Here is a 13,171-nt window from a genome sequence, read left to right on the forward strand (position 1 = left end):
GGGGGGGGGCTACAAAGGCAAGAAGTGACTGGCTTACAAGCTTTCAAGAGTGAAAAAAAATATATCCCAAATTTTACCCTTAAATTGACATAAATATAGGAAATCAGTTATATTAGAAAAAAATATTTTTTGTACACTTTCTCCAATCAGCAAATTATTTCTGAATGTTCGTAGCTTTGTGGGGTACTTTATAAGAGTCTTAAACCTACCAAGCATGGTTTTACAGTCTACTGGAAGAGGTATTCTAGCCATGTGAAAGTTAAATAATTATAGATGTAAATAAGTTCACAATTCCAATAACAGTGTTGTTGCCAAACAAATACTACCATCTCAGCCTTTATGTTTATTTTTTCTCTCCTTACCTGGCAAACATTGGTCCCAGGATGAGGCACTATGTTACAACGTTAAGACACAGATGACTCACCTAATCTCTGCTTCCATGAGGTCCACCACCTGAGTGGCATCCTTAAAAAATGATAAACCTTAAGTCTACCTATCTAGGTTTGAGCATGCAGAGCTCATTTAACTATTCACTCTACTTTTTTCTTATCTGACTTTTTTTTTAAATAAAAAATTTAATTAAAACAGAAAGTACAAAATAAGGTAGGGATAGGGAAGAGAGAAACATACACATCAAGTTCTTTAAGAAGATAACAAGAATGAGACCTCCGTTGTAAAAAGGTAAGGAAAGATTATCTTCCTAAATGAAATACTCTGATGGTTACTGGGGACTAGGAGGGATTATTCACAGGCTAGTGGGTTATCCTGTTAACAAGTGTGTTGGAGCAGACTGTATACAACAAGAGGGAGGTTGGCAAAGGAAAGATGAAGGTAGCAAGCGACACAGGGAGGAATGCAAGAGTTAAATAAAGGTAAATGCTGCTAACTGATGGTATATGGAGGGCAATTGCAATCATTGTAATGAAGCTTGCTGAATGTAAAACTGATGATCTGGTTTATAAACCTTTAAGTTTACACAATAAAAAGTTTTCTTTTTTTTTAAGGCTAAACCCCCCCCCCCCCCCCAAAGTTAGAAATTCAAGGGCTGTTTGGACTTATAGAGCCGATGTGAAGAAATTTGGAAAACAGTTGCCAGCCAATTGATTGAAAGAGATCCGTATTTGTGCCCATTCCAAGGATCAGAGATTCTGTAGAATGTGTAAGTTATTGAATAATAATATCAGTGTTATCACATATAAGTAAAAGTTTGCTGAGAATAATTAAAAAAAAAAAGCTTTTGAAGTACACTGACAGGGAAATGCTAGAAGCTTACCTCAATATACAGAAAACAGAAAGCATAACAACTGGACCAATAAGCATATCATGGAGTTAACTATTGCAGGGCCTTGAGGGGTGATGGGATAAGAGGCTGTGGGTGGGGTCTTGGTTCAAAGTCAGTGCCAGGTCTTGCCCTGCACCTCTGAAGTTGGGGCTTTTCTCTGCCACCGCCTATCCATCCTTGGAGCTCTCTTGGATACATTTTTATTTAATTTTTTTTCTTAAATGTTTTATTGTGAATTATGTGATAGTTTACATGGGAGAACATTAGTTTTACATTCATTCTATCGTATATCGTCTCACTGCCATGGTTACAATCCCCTCCATGCAATCCATCCCCGTACCCCCCAGGTCTTCAGCACACAGTCGCTCTCCCTCTCTGGATATAAAGTCTCCAGGTGCTCCATCCCTCCACATCATCATCTCTGGCTCCATTTCCGGCATCACTGCTTCTCTGGGTAGGGTTCCGTTCTCCGCTCTTCTCCCTTGATGGTTCCAGGGACCTCCGCTCCTAGACTGCACAATTAATCACTACCCTCCCTTTGCCACAAAACGTCTACCTTTACATTTCCAACCCCTACAATCAGTCCTGATAATAGTTATTCGCTATTGTATCGCAAGAGACCTATCTGCATCTCCTTTCATCAGCCGTGACTAGACAGGATGGATAATACTTAGCGGAGATTCTACCTTGCTCCACACCCTCTGGCTCCTTTAGTAAAACTTCACCTTTAGTAAAACTTTATTCACATGGGATATCAAGGATATTGTCTGATGATTTCCGCATTCCTTTGGATCATCTCTCTTTGGTATGGATACAAATACGGATCTCTTTCTATTCCTGTTGTTGTTGTTAAGTGCCGTTGAGTCGATTCCGACCCATAGCGACCCTGTATAGGGTTTCCAAGGAGCAGCTGGTGAGCTTGAACCGCCGACCTTGCAGTTCAAATGGCTTTGCAGTCTGGCGCATTAACCCACAGCGCCATACCTACTCACCTAATATATGTAAAAATACTTAATGTTAATTCCTTAAATAGAGTAGTTATATTGTAGGATTGTAGTACTCAAAGAAATATGCACAGAAGATGACTTTTAAGACCCAGAATTGAACTCCAAAATGCAGTTTCCTTATTTATTCTTCCAGCTTGTAGCAGTATTTATTTTTTCTTTCAACCAGATCAGAACACTTTAATTTAAAATTAACTAATGAATCACAATTCCATATTGGTTAGCAGATTATTTTGTTTAAAAAGGACACATTTCATAATTAATCAAAGTATATTTCAATTACAAGTTAGTTAATTCAAGAAAATAGAGAATAAACCCCAGTATAGCTCCCTTAATCTAGGAGTCAGGTTTTGAGGACAAAGTCCGTTGCCAGCAATGGATGTGCAGGTAACCATTAAAAAAGTTGTAAATACAAATCCCAAACTGCTTCTTATAGAGAGAAAAACACTTTGTTGATTTCCAGGCATAGGAATGGGGCATTGGCACTGTATTCAATGAGCATGACTAGCTTTGCTGGCTAGTCAGGATGATCACAGTCTTACCATCTAGTGGGTTTTCTGTTTCACTGGCAGCATCTTCTTTATCAGAACTCACCCAAAAAACTGTTCACAAAGAATGTGCAAATCTGGAACCCAAGAGGCACAGCAGCTTGCCACCAGAAATAAACCAGGGTGTTTCTGTCAAATAATTTAGACATAGCTATAGAAGTCCAATACAATACAGAGAAAACTGAAATCAGGAATCAACTGAAAATAGTGCTCTAGCTATATGTTTCATTATTTTACTAACCTTTGTGAAAAACTTTTCTAAAAACAGTCATTTTGTCCTTACATTTATTTTCTTTATGCAGATCTTATGGGAATAATCAATAGAAAGCCCAGATTAGTTCCCTCAATGCATCCCAAAACATCAAAATGATTTTTACTCATGATTTGTTCAAATGCAGGCTGGTAGGGAGGTGTGAACTACCAGAAGTAAGCCACAAATTAGTTTCTTTTCTGTGGCTGCTGGCATTATTAGCAGGGATGATTTTTCTTCCAAACGCAAAACAAAATATTGCCAAGAGGACAGGGCAAGAGGAGTAGACAGCAAAGCGGAGGAGAGCGTACTCTAATCATTAACGCTACAGGTCACAGACCTTTTTGTTTTTAATTAGAAAAAAAGTATTACTACCATCAAGCACATTTCACTTTTATCTTCCTTTCTCCCATTTTTCACTTGAATATTAGCTACTGAGCTGAAAAATATCTAAAATAACACAACTTATCATATGAATATGCATTTATCAAGAGAAATACTTTGTCACTTAAGTTCTTTTAGCCACTAAGATGTTGATACTAGATTGGGAACAATTTATGGTAAATCTCTATGGTTTACCACATCTCTATGTAACAGAGATTTCTCCCTTTTCATAAATATTAAATTATTTTTTTAGTTCACCAAGATTCAAGTCTCCCGTTCTGTCACTGCTATCCTAAAATATTTTTAGCTTCTAATTGGGGGGAGGGAGTGAGGTGGAGGGAGGAGAAAGAAGGAAAAGTTAAACTTTTAAATTCTACAAACTCAATGGTTATAGCGTTATTTGCCTCAGGGCAGGGTGGAGTTAATTTAAAGAAACAAACAACCTACATCTAAAATTACAACATATACAGAAACCTATTTGCAAAATGAAGGAGAAGAGGGTCGAGGAGGAGGAAAGAGAAGACAGTGGCACCAACCAAAGTCATAAAGCCCAAGAGTAAATCACTTTGGTTCCAGAAGCCAAATCTGGAGAGAAGACAGGCAGCAAGGAAGACAAAAATGTAGGGAACAAATAGTCAATGGGAGTCTTATTCTGATTCAATGATTTAGTTATAAATATAATTATTAGTCTTTCCCTATACATGTAACCAAAGCCAAACAACTCACTACCATGAGATTTCTAAAATTGACTCTCACATTTGTTTAAAAAAGGTAAAAATCACATACTTTTCCCTCTTTACAGTTCAAGTTCTGAACTGGAATAGTACATGTAACAATAGCTGGTCCTAACTTCTATAAAAACTTCAACCATATCTAGCCCTTTTGCTCATATAAAGAGATATATAATTTCTATCACACACGCCTTAAATTTAGGTGAGAAAAACTTCTCAATGAAACTCAAAAGGAGTAAGTCAAGGAAAAGGAAAAGTTAAGAAGACAAAATATCACTGGCAGATGAAACAAATACTCTGAAAACTCGAATGTGCCATTCAAGTATTGAAAATACCTCAAAGGGTACAGTGAATGGGATCTATGACAACAAAGTCAGCAAGATAAAATAAAATGCAAATCTCAAGCTTGAAAAATGGTCCTGATGGGCTGCCCACTGAAAGGTGTAAGGTTAGTGCTTCCTATTGGACCCTAAAGAAGGGGTAAATTTCAGAGTCATAATTCTGTTTAGCAATTTCCTCTTGGTTGTCTTCAGGGAGTAGTTTGCTTTTTTCTTACATGTTTCATGCACACAGTTTCTTTCAACCCCCTGAAAAGAGTAAGAATTTTCATATATTAAAAGACATCTTATAGAAAATGGAAAAAAGAATGCAAGGCCACGGCAATGAGGTTAGCGATTACTCTTCATTGTGTCTTTAGCTGCCATGGTCAACGGTGTTAAGCTAGATAGCGGCTTGGCCAGTTTCAGGAAAGGATGCTGTAACAACTCTTTGGCTGAACCCATTTTTCCACATCCATCTCCAAACATCAATTTAAGAAGTCCCCAAATATTGGTGGAAGTTTCTCTGGATTCTGAAGTTCTGGGGTTCCATTAGTTGCTGTCAGGTACAAGGCCCGCAAGGGATTTTCGTTGAGGTTCTCTTTCTACCATCTCAATAGCCATAATACCCAGAGACCAAATGTCCACTTTAGGGCCATAAGCTTTCCGTGTAGCCACCTCTGGTGCCATCCAATAAGGCGTTCCAACCATGGCACTTTGCTTGCTTTGCTCAGGAGTGATTTGAGCACTGAAACCAAAGTCAGTAAGTTTAACCGATCCTTCCATCCCCAAAAGCACATTGTCACTTTTGATGTCTCTGTGTATCACTTGATTAGCATGTAAAAACTCCAGTGCCTGTAAACACTCTCTGCACACAGCAGCAATCTGTGCTTCATCCATACTGTTTTCTGCTACAGCGTCAGTAAGGGACCCGCCAGCCAGGTACTCCATTACCACAAACAATTCATCTCCTACCAGGTAACTGTCTAAGAAGTTAACTATGTTGGGATTCATTAATTCTTTCATTATCAGAATTTCATTAATGATCAACTCCTTCTTGGGCTGTTTCTGTAAATCTATCTGTTTGATAACAACCTCCTGTCCCAGTGCCACATTAATAGCAGTGAAAACTTACCCAATTTTTTCATATCTTGTATATATTTTCTTGGGGTCACCTATGCTGACAATAGTTCTTAATTTCTCTGTAATCTCTTCGTCTGACATCTTGGTCTTCTTTTTCTGTTTGTCTGAAGACTTGGCACTACTGTCAACACTGGGATCACCAACTGGTGCAGGAATAGGGTCAATGACAGAATGTGTGTAAACTGAGTTCGTATGATCTGGCCGTGGGGCAATAAGAGGAGGAGCAGCCTCTTCATCATCATGGTCTTCTCTGCTACTGCTGCAGATGTGTCTGAACCCTTTGTATTCAGTGCTGGTGCTCCGGAGGGGAAACCATCTTTCTCAGGAGTAAAGCTCAGGTATTTCTGCTTCACTGTGTTGGAGTCGCAGAACTTTATGACATCCAGCACAGCCTGAGAGTTCTTCTTTTGCTCTAGTTTAGTGATAGTGGAAGTCTGTAGTAATTGAGCCCACTGTTCTGGCATGCCAGTGAGTTCTCCAGTAACAGCATCAAAGCCAACATGGATGGTGTGCTCAAAATCAGATGGAGGAGAAATTTCTGGCCTTTTCTTTCTTCTTACTTCCTTTCTCTGTGCCTGAGAAGATAGAGATGATTTTATGTCTGGGCTTTTTTTCCCTCTGTAACAGATGGCAAAGGTTTTAAACTGTGATTGGTTGACAAAGGGTCCTTGTCTCCAGTGCTAAAAATGGTACTGCTCATACGCACAGGGGGGTGGGGCGGTGTTGGTGTTGGTGGTGCTGGAGGCTTATCTTCCAGTTCTCCGTTATCAGACATGATTCAGAATTGGGAAATAGCCTAAAAGAAGATATCAATCAAGGCACGCCATCAAGACCCTTCAGGACAAAACCCCTTCCAACACTGAATGAAACTCAAAGGGAACGTAGGAGCAAGCGTGTAAGCTCGCTGGTGACAGCGTTGGTCTACATGTGAGCGGAAGTGGGGGAAAGGTAGTAATGAAGACATGGGCTGAATTCGACAATGTTCCACAGACTCCTGTCGTTCCAAGACAAGGAAAGGTTCGGCACCAAAGAGGCGCCTCTGTCTGAGCTCCCGTGGGGCTCCGGAGCCGCCCCGGGAAAACGTGCGGCATGCGGAGCATAGGCATGGGGGTTAGCGGGCCGGAAGAAGGGCCACGCAGGAGCCCAGCCACTGCTACCACTAGGCCGAGGTTGCCCTGGAAGGGATGGTAAGGAGCCTCCGGCAATGGCGACGGCTGGGGCCAGAGGGAAAGCGGAACAAGTGCCACCACTGCGCATGGCCACAATTCTCTATAGCAGTTTTTTTTTTTTTTTTTTTATCTTCAATTCTCATAAATTTTATTTGGCCAATGAAATTCATCATTTCTCATCAAAAGCTTCAAAAGTATAGGGCATAGATTGCTTTCCATGTTCTTTTCTAATACCTTGCCAACCAGGAAAGTTCCACATAGATGATGTTGGAACCACTTAAGTTTCTTCTATAGTGTAGACCACAGGTCCATATCCACAATAGCTTTTTCACTTTGTAATTATAGAGTCCAAGGTCCCTAGCAAAAGAGGTTGCTCTTCTAGCTTTCTTGAAAGTAGACACTAGACCCTGTTGATTTAGATACTACATATTAAGTGTGTGTGTATATTTTTAAATCATTATTTGTAATCATTTACCTTAGAGGAATTTAACATTCTAAGTCTCTAATATTAGGATAGAAACATGAGATTCACCACATTAATATTTATTGGTTAGATGTATTGTAAATTAGAATTTTCATAATAAAATAAGTAACCAGGATAAATTAGATCTAGAGCAAAATTAATGGAATGATTACATCAAAATAAAAAAAATTTAAACAAATTTTGGTAGTACGAAAGTGATATTGGATATGTGCACTTTCATAGGACTTTTCTTGAATAATTTAGTATATTTTATGTGAATAATTTAAAGTACTATAAAGTGGGGAGATCAGCAGGACTGTAATGTGAGTGGGAGAAGAAAGATGGTTATTCAAACTTGATTTAAATTGATTGCCTTTGTAATGACAAGAAGTTGAGTTTGGGGTCTATTTATATTGAGTCATCTAAGGATTTGTTAACTTCTGAAAAACTGGGGAAAATATTCTTTTTTTTCCCCCTCTTACTTGAGGTATGCAAAAAATAAAATTTGAAGGCTAAAGGGAATGAAAATATAGTAAAGTCTTTGTGTTAAAGCACAACAACTTAAAGGGCTTGATTTCCATTAAAAAAATGGTTTTGTTTTAAAAGGGGAGAATGGGCATTTGATGTTTCTCACCTTTCATGGTTGTGACAATTCTCTTAGATGCCTTAAATCCTTTTAAGTGGAGCTTTGTCATAATCTACACAGTACACCTGCTTTAAAAATGGTCACCAATGGAAATCTGAAACTACAAACAAAACACACAAAAAAAACTTTTCTCAAGATCTTGTAAACTTCAGTTACCTCACCTGTGGGAAATTCTTTTCCTATTTCTTGTCAAATAATAAGGTAATAAGGCACCCATATGATTGGAATTTTAATCTCTCCAACGAGCTACATGTCTATATTGAAATCAAATTTGCATATATTAATTAAAATTTGAATTTAGGCCTACATTCCTTGGATAGGCATAATAGGCAATATGGAATTTCTTACTTGACCATTGACCACACTTAATGAGTGCTGGGGAAAAAAACTAAAACAACCTTCAGAAAATGTCTTGATGTTGACAGGGGCTAGCTAGTATCTATATTCATTGGCATGTTTTCCCCTAATTGGTTGCATCTAGTGTGGCGCTGTGGGTTAATACTCCAGACTGCAAAGCCCTTTTAACTGCAAGGTCTGCGGTTCAAGTTCACCAGCTAATCCTTGGAAACTCTATGCAGGGTCTTTATGGGTCAGAATCGACTGGACGGTACTTAACAACAACAACAACAATATTATCACATGTACACAACGGCAAAGAGCAGAGGACATTTTCCTCTTAACTTTTGCCATATCTGAATGAAGATAGAAGTTTTGTACTATCAGATTAGATTCTGCTCTCCAGTACTTTTTCTATACTTTGTTTCTCTGTTAGGAAAATATTTAGTCAGACCTTACAACTTCATCCAGCCATGCATTTGTTTATTTGACTCCCATTCTCTGTAAACTTTAAGACCATTATAATTACTTTTTGCTGTACTGAGAAAAAATTTCAACTTTTATTGTGAATTGCGTGAAAGTTTATAGACAAGATCATCAGCTTTACAGTCAACAAACCATACACTTTGTTTCATGGAAACATCAATTTACCTGCAACATTAATTATACTACTTCCTCCCTGTGGTTCCCCATTTACATGCTATATTAAACAAAGCAAAAATATTTGGTGCAAACATACAAAACAAAACAAAATATATTATTTTAAATGTCCTAAGTGCACATTCTGTAAACCAGCCTCCTTCCTGCAGGCACATAGCCATACTCAGTCCATGGGCCTAGAACCTGAAACTGCTCTTTGTCTTCATGCCATCGCCTTTGCCACTGTCTCTGCTGTCACTGTTTTTCTAGGTAGGAATTTCACGCTCCAATTATGCGCTTCTTTCTTGATGGTTCTGAAATGAAAGATAAACTACTCCACACTTTTAGTTACACATCTTCCACAATTACAATTTTGATAATCACAATTAATCTTGCTAATAATGATACACAATTGAATCATAAAATCCTATCCCCATCAACCCCCATTCTCTTTCACCAGATGCATCTGGAAAAGAAGACAACAATTCAGTGGGGATTCTACCTTAACCTCCTCAATCTGAAACTAAGCACACCCATGAAAGCTTGTAAGCCAGCTACTTCATGCCTTTATAGCCTCACCCCCAATTTTGATAGCCAATTTCTAAATTTCTCTGCCCTCTCAACCCAGTACACACAAGCATGTTCCTTGATGGGAAGAATCTCCATTCTGGTAGGAATTTTGAGTCATTGCATCCATAAGCAAATGCCAAGTTAATCAAATGGTAGCAATTTACACTTGTTCTTTGTATCAAACATCTTTATCTTCATCTGATCTAGTTCTGGTCAGTTCAACCCTAGCCATCCATGCTAAGTAAAATAAGTACCACCTGTAAGCTTGGAAGTTCACCCACAACCCCTTGCACTTCAGACCAGCTGGCCATTTCACTCTCAGCCGTAAGCCCCATGGGCTAGGTCAGTGCCCATCAGCTCAGGAGTTATTCAATTCCCTAAACTTGACACCAGTCAGCCGTTTCTCTTCTCTTTCATCTCAAGGTGCCAATGGAACATGTCCAAACTCAGCCAATATTTGTTTTTTTTCTCAAACCAAAGGTCTCACATATTTATTAGCCATCCTCTTTAAATGCAGAGGCATAAAAGTAAAGGAAGAAACCAGAAGTTTTGGAAAACATGTTCAATTGATCAAATCTTGGCAAAATTGAATTTGCTATGGTAGGGTGCTAGGACCTGGGTCTGTTATGTGCTGCACCATCACATGTGCGACTCCTTAGAGACTCAGTTTTGTTCTTCTCTTGGAGTTGTATCTGATTTTATTACCAGTTTTCATTTGAATCCATTGGGGAATGAGACGATTCTGCTTTTGTTTCTTGGCCAGGAATCTCTTGATCCTGAAAGTCTTATGAGACGATATAGTGAAGATGAAATGTAGCAGCAGTCACACGATGGTGAAGAAAGCTCAGCCAGTATTTTTGTTGCTGTATTTCCCCCACTTCTACTCACAAGTAGACCCAGATGGTCACCAGGGAGCTAGACTGCTGAAGTTTTAAGTTTCAGTCCTAGAGGAGTAGTTTCCCTGATGGGCTGACTTTTCTTGTCTGGATGCCTTCAAAGCAAACAGCTTGCTTGAAAGCTCAAAAGGCCAGTCTGTTTTTCTCAGTATAATAATCTGTTGTCCTAGCAGTTCTGGGTTGGTCTGAATTTCTTTTCAATTGCAAATATCCCAACTCAGAAGGTTCTGGGTGGATCTCAGGATTCTACTCAAGGCCCCATACTGCACAAAGTCTTAACCAGAAGTCTGTTTCTATGGGCAAATCCAATCAGTTATAGGCTGAAGGTGGATTTACAAGTTTTTGTCATCATAATTCTCAATATTCATTTCTCTATCACATCAGTGTCTACTTTACAGTAATAAACAGGAGAACATGGGAACACTGAATGATTTAAAATTAAGAAAGGTGTGCTCTACAGGGTTGTATGCTGAGCAAATAATCTGAGAAGCTGGTTTATATGATGAAAAGCATGGCATCAGGATTGGAGGAAGACTCATTAACAACCTGCGATATGTAGCTGATACAACCTTGCTTGCTGAAAGTGAAGAAGACTTAAAATATTTACTGATGAAGATCAAAGAGCACAACTTTCAGTATGGATTGCATCTCAAGGTAAAGAAAACAAAAATCCTCACCACTGGACCAATAAACAACATTCTTATCAATGGAGAAAAGAATGAAGTTGTTAAGGACTTCATTCTTCTTGGATCAACTATCAACACTCATGGAAGCGGAAGTCAAGAAATCAAATGACATATTGCATTAGGCAAATCTGCTGCACAAGACCTTTTTAAAGTGTTGACGGGCAAAGATGTCAGCTTGAAGATTAAGGTGCGCCTGACCCAAGCCATGGTATTTTCAATAACCTCATATGCATGTGAAAACTGGACAGTGAATAAGGAAGACTGTAGAAGAATTGATGCTTTTGAGTTGTGGTGTTGGTTGAGAGTATTGAAAGTGCCATGGATTGCCAAAAGAACCAACAGATCTGTGTTGACAGAAGTTCAGTCAGAGTGCTCCAGGATGGCCAAACTTCATCTCTCAGATACTTCGGACATATAGTCAGGAGGGACCAATTGCTGGAGAAGGATATCATGTTTGGTAAGGTGGAGGGTCAGAGACAATCAGCGAGATGGATTGGTAAAGTGGCAGCATCAATGGGTTCAAGCATGGCTATAGTAGTGAGATTGGCCCAGTCTCGGGCAGTGTTTAATTTTGCTGTGCATAAGGTTGCTATGAGTCGATACCGACTAGATGGCACATAACAACAACAACAACAACAAACAGAAGAAACCCATATCCATAAGGCAGTCAAGCACATAAACCTTTTTTCCCCCTTTATCCATTCAGCCTATGTCTCAATCCATGTATCTACTCACAGAACACTGTTGTTCCAAGGTTGTGTATATATCACTACTTACCTCTATCCCATTTAGATTTAGCCCATGTATCCCTCCCTGAGTCTTCCCCTGTCTTCATTATTCATGTGCCTCTCTTCCACTTCTTGCGTATTGTTCTCCCCCTTCTTGTATATTGCCCTTTCCAATACCCAAGCTAACATGTGTCTATCCTCTAGGCAATGAATTTACATTTACTCTCTCCTCCCTTCCATCCCTGGGAACCATCAAAGAATTTTTTTTTTTTTTTTTTTTTAGTATGGAAACCTTTTCTTCAGTAATAGTTTTATACAATATTTGTTCATTTGTGATTGACTAATTTCACTTAGCATAATGTCCTCCGGGTTCATCCATGTGATGAGGTGTTTTTCAGATTCATCATTATTCCTCAAGGTTGCATAGTATTCCATTGTGTGTACATACCAAAGTTTGTTTATTCATTCTTCCATTGATGGGCACTTAGGTTGTCTCCATCTCTTTTGCTATTGTGAATAGTGTTGCTATGGACATCATTGTGCATATATCCAATCTTGTCCTGGCTCATATTTCATGTGGTCACATACCTAGTAGAGGGATTGCTGGGTCATAAGGCATTTCTGTTTCCAACTTTTGGGGGAAGTGCAAGACAGTTTTACAGAGTGGTTGAATGCACTGAGAAATTTTTATGAACTACTAATTCTCTCAAGGAGTTCATGTGTGGTGCTGCAGGATAATGCACTTGGCCAAAAGGTTGGTTTGAACCACAAGATTGGCAGTTCAAGCTCACTACCACTCCTCAGAAACTCTTTACAGGTTTGCTACGAGTTGGAACTGAATTGACAACACTTAAGAACAACAACATATTCTTTTAAACACTTTTCTTTTTTAATACCAAATACTCTTAAGTAAATACTTAAGGGTCTCACAGGTAAAAGTCAGGAAAGTTCATTATCGAAACAATCAGAAGACAGTAAGTTAAAACTGTAGCATAAAGGTCATTTTATGATAAACTTTCAATCATTCTTTAACATTACTACAGTATCCATTTTTTCATACAGCTGATATTTTGCATCACCTCTTGTTACAGTGTACAATATTGCTAGACTCAACACTAAGCAGGTTCACTGTTTTACATAAAATTTAGTATTTTTTTGAACATCTACCTCGGAAACCCTGTACAGGGTCGCTATGGGTCGGAACCGACTCGAAGGCACTTAACAACAACAACAACAACAACAGTAGATGTTGATAGATGTGTTGAGAGAAATCATTTTTTCTTCACTTTGACTTGATAAAAGTCATCTACCTAGTAGGGTAAAGTGTAAGAATCCAAAGCATTTTGTATTGACAACTGTAGCCTATTTAAATTTTATTT

General features: G+C 38.7%; 1 pseudogene; it reads right to left on the reverse strand.

The window, feature by feature from the left end:
- Positions 1 to 4,867: 4,867 nt before the first annotated feature.
- LOC102832446 lies at positions 4,868 to 6,434 on the reverse strand (annotated as a pseudogene).
- Positions 6,435 to 13,171: the final 6,737 nt, after the last annotated feature.

Source organism: Chrysochloris asiatica, unplaced genomic scaffold, assembly GCF_000296735.1.
Source record: "Chrysochloris asiatica unplaced genomic scaffold, ChrAsi1.0 scaffold00244, whole genome shotgun sequence".
Taxonomy (NCBI): domain Eukaryota; kingdom Metazoa; phylum Chordata; class Mammalia; order Afrosoricida; family Chrysochloridae; genus Chrysochloris; species Chrysochloris asiatica.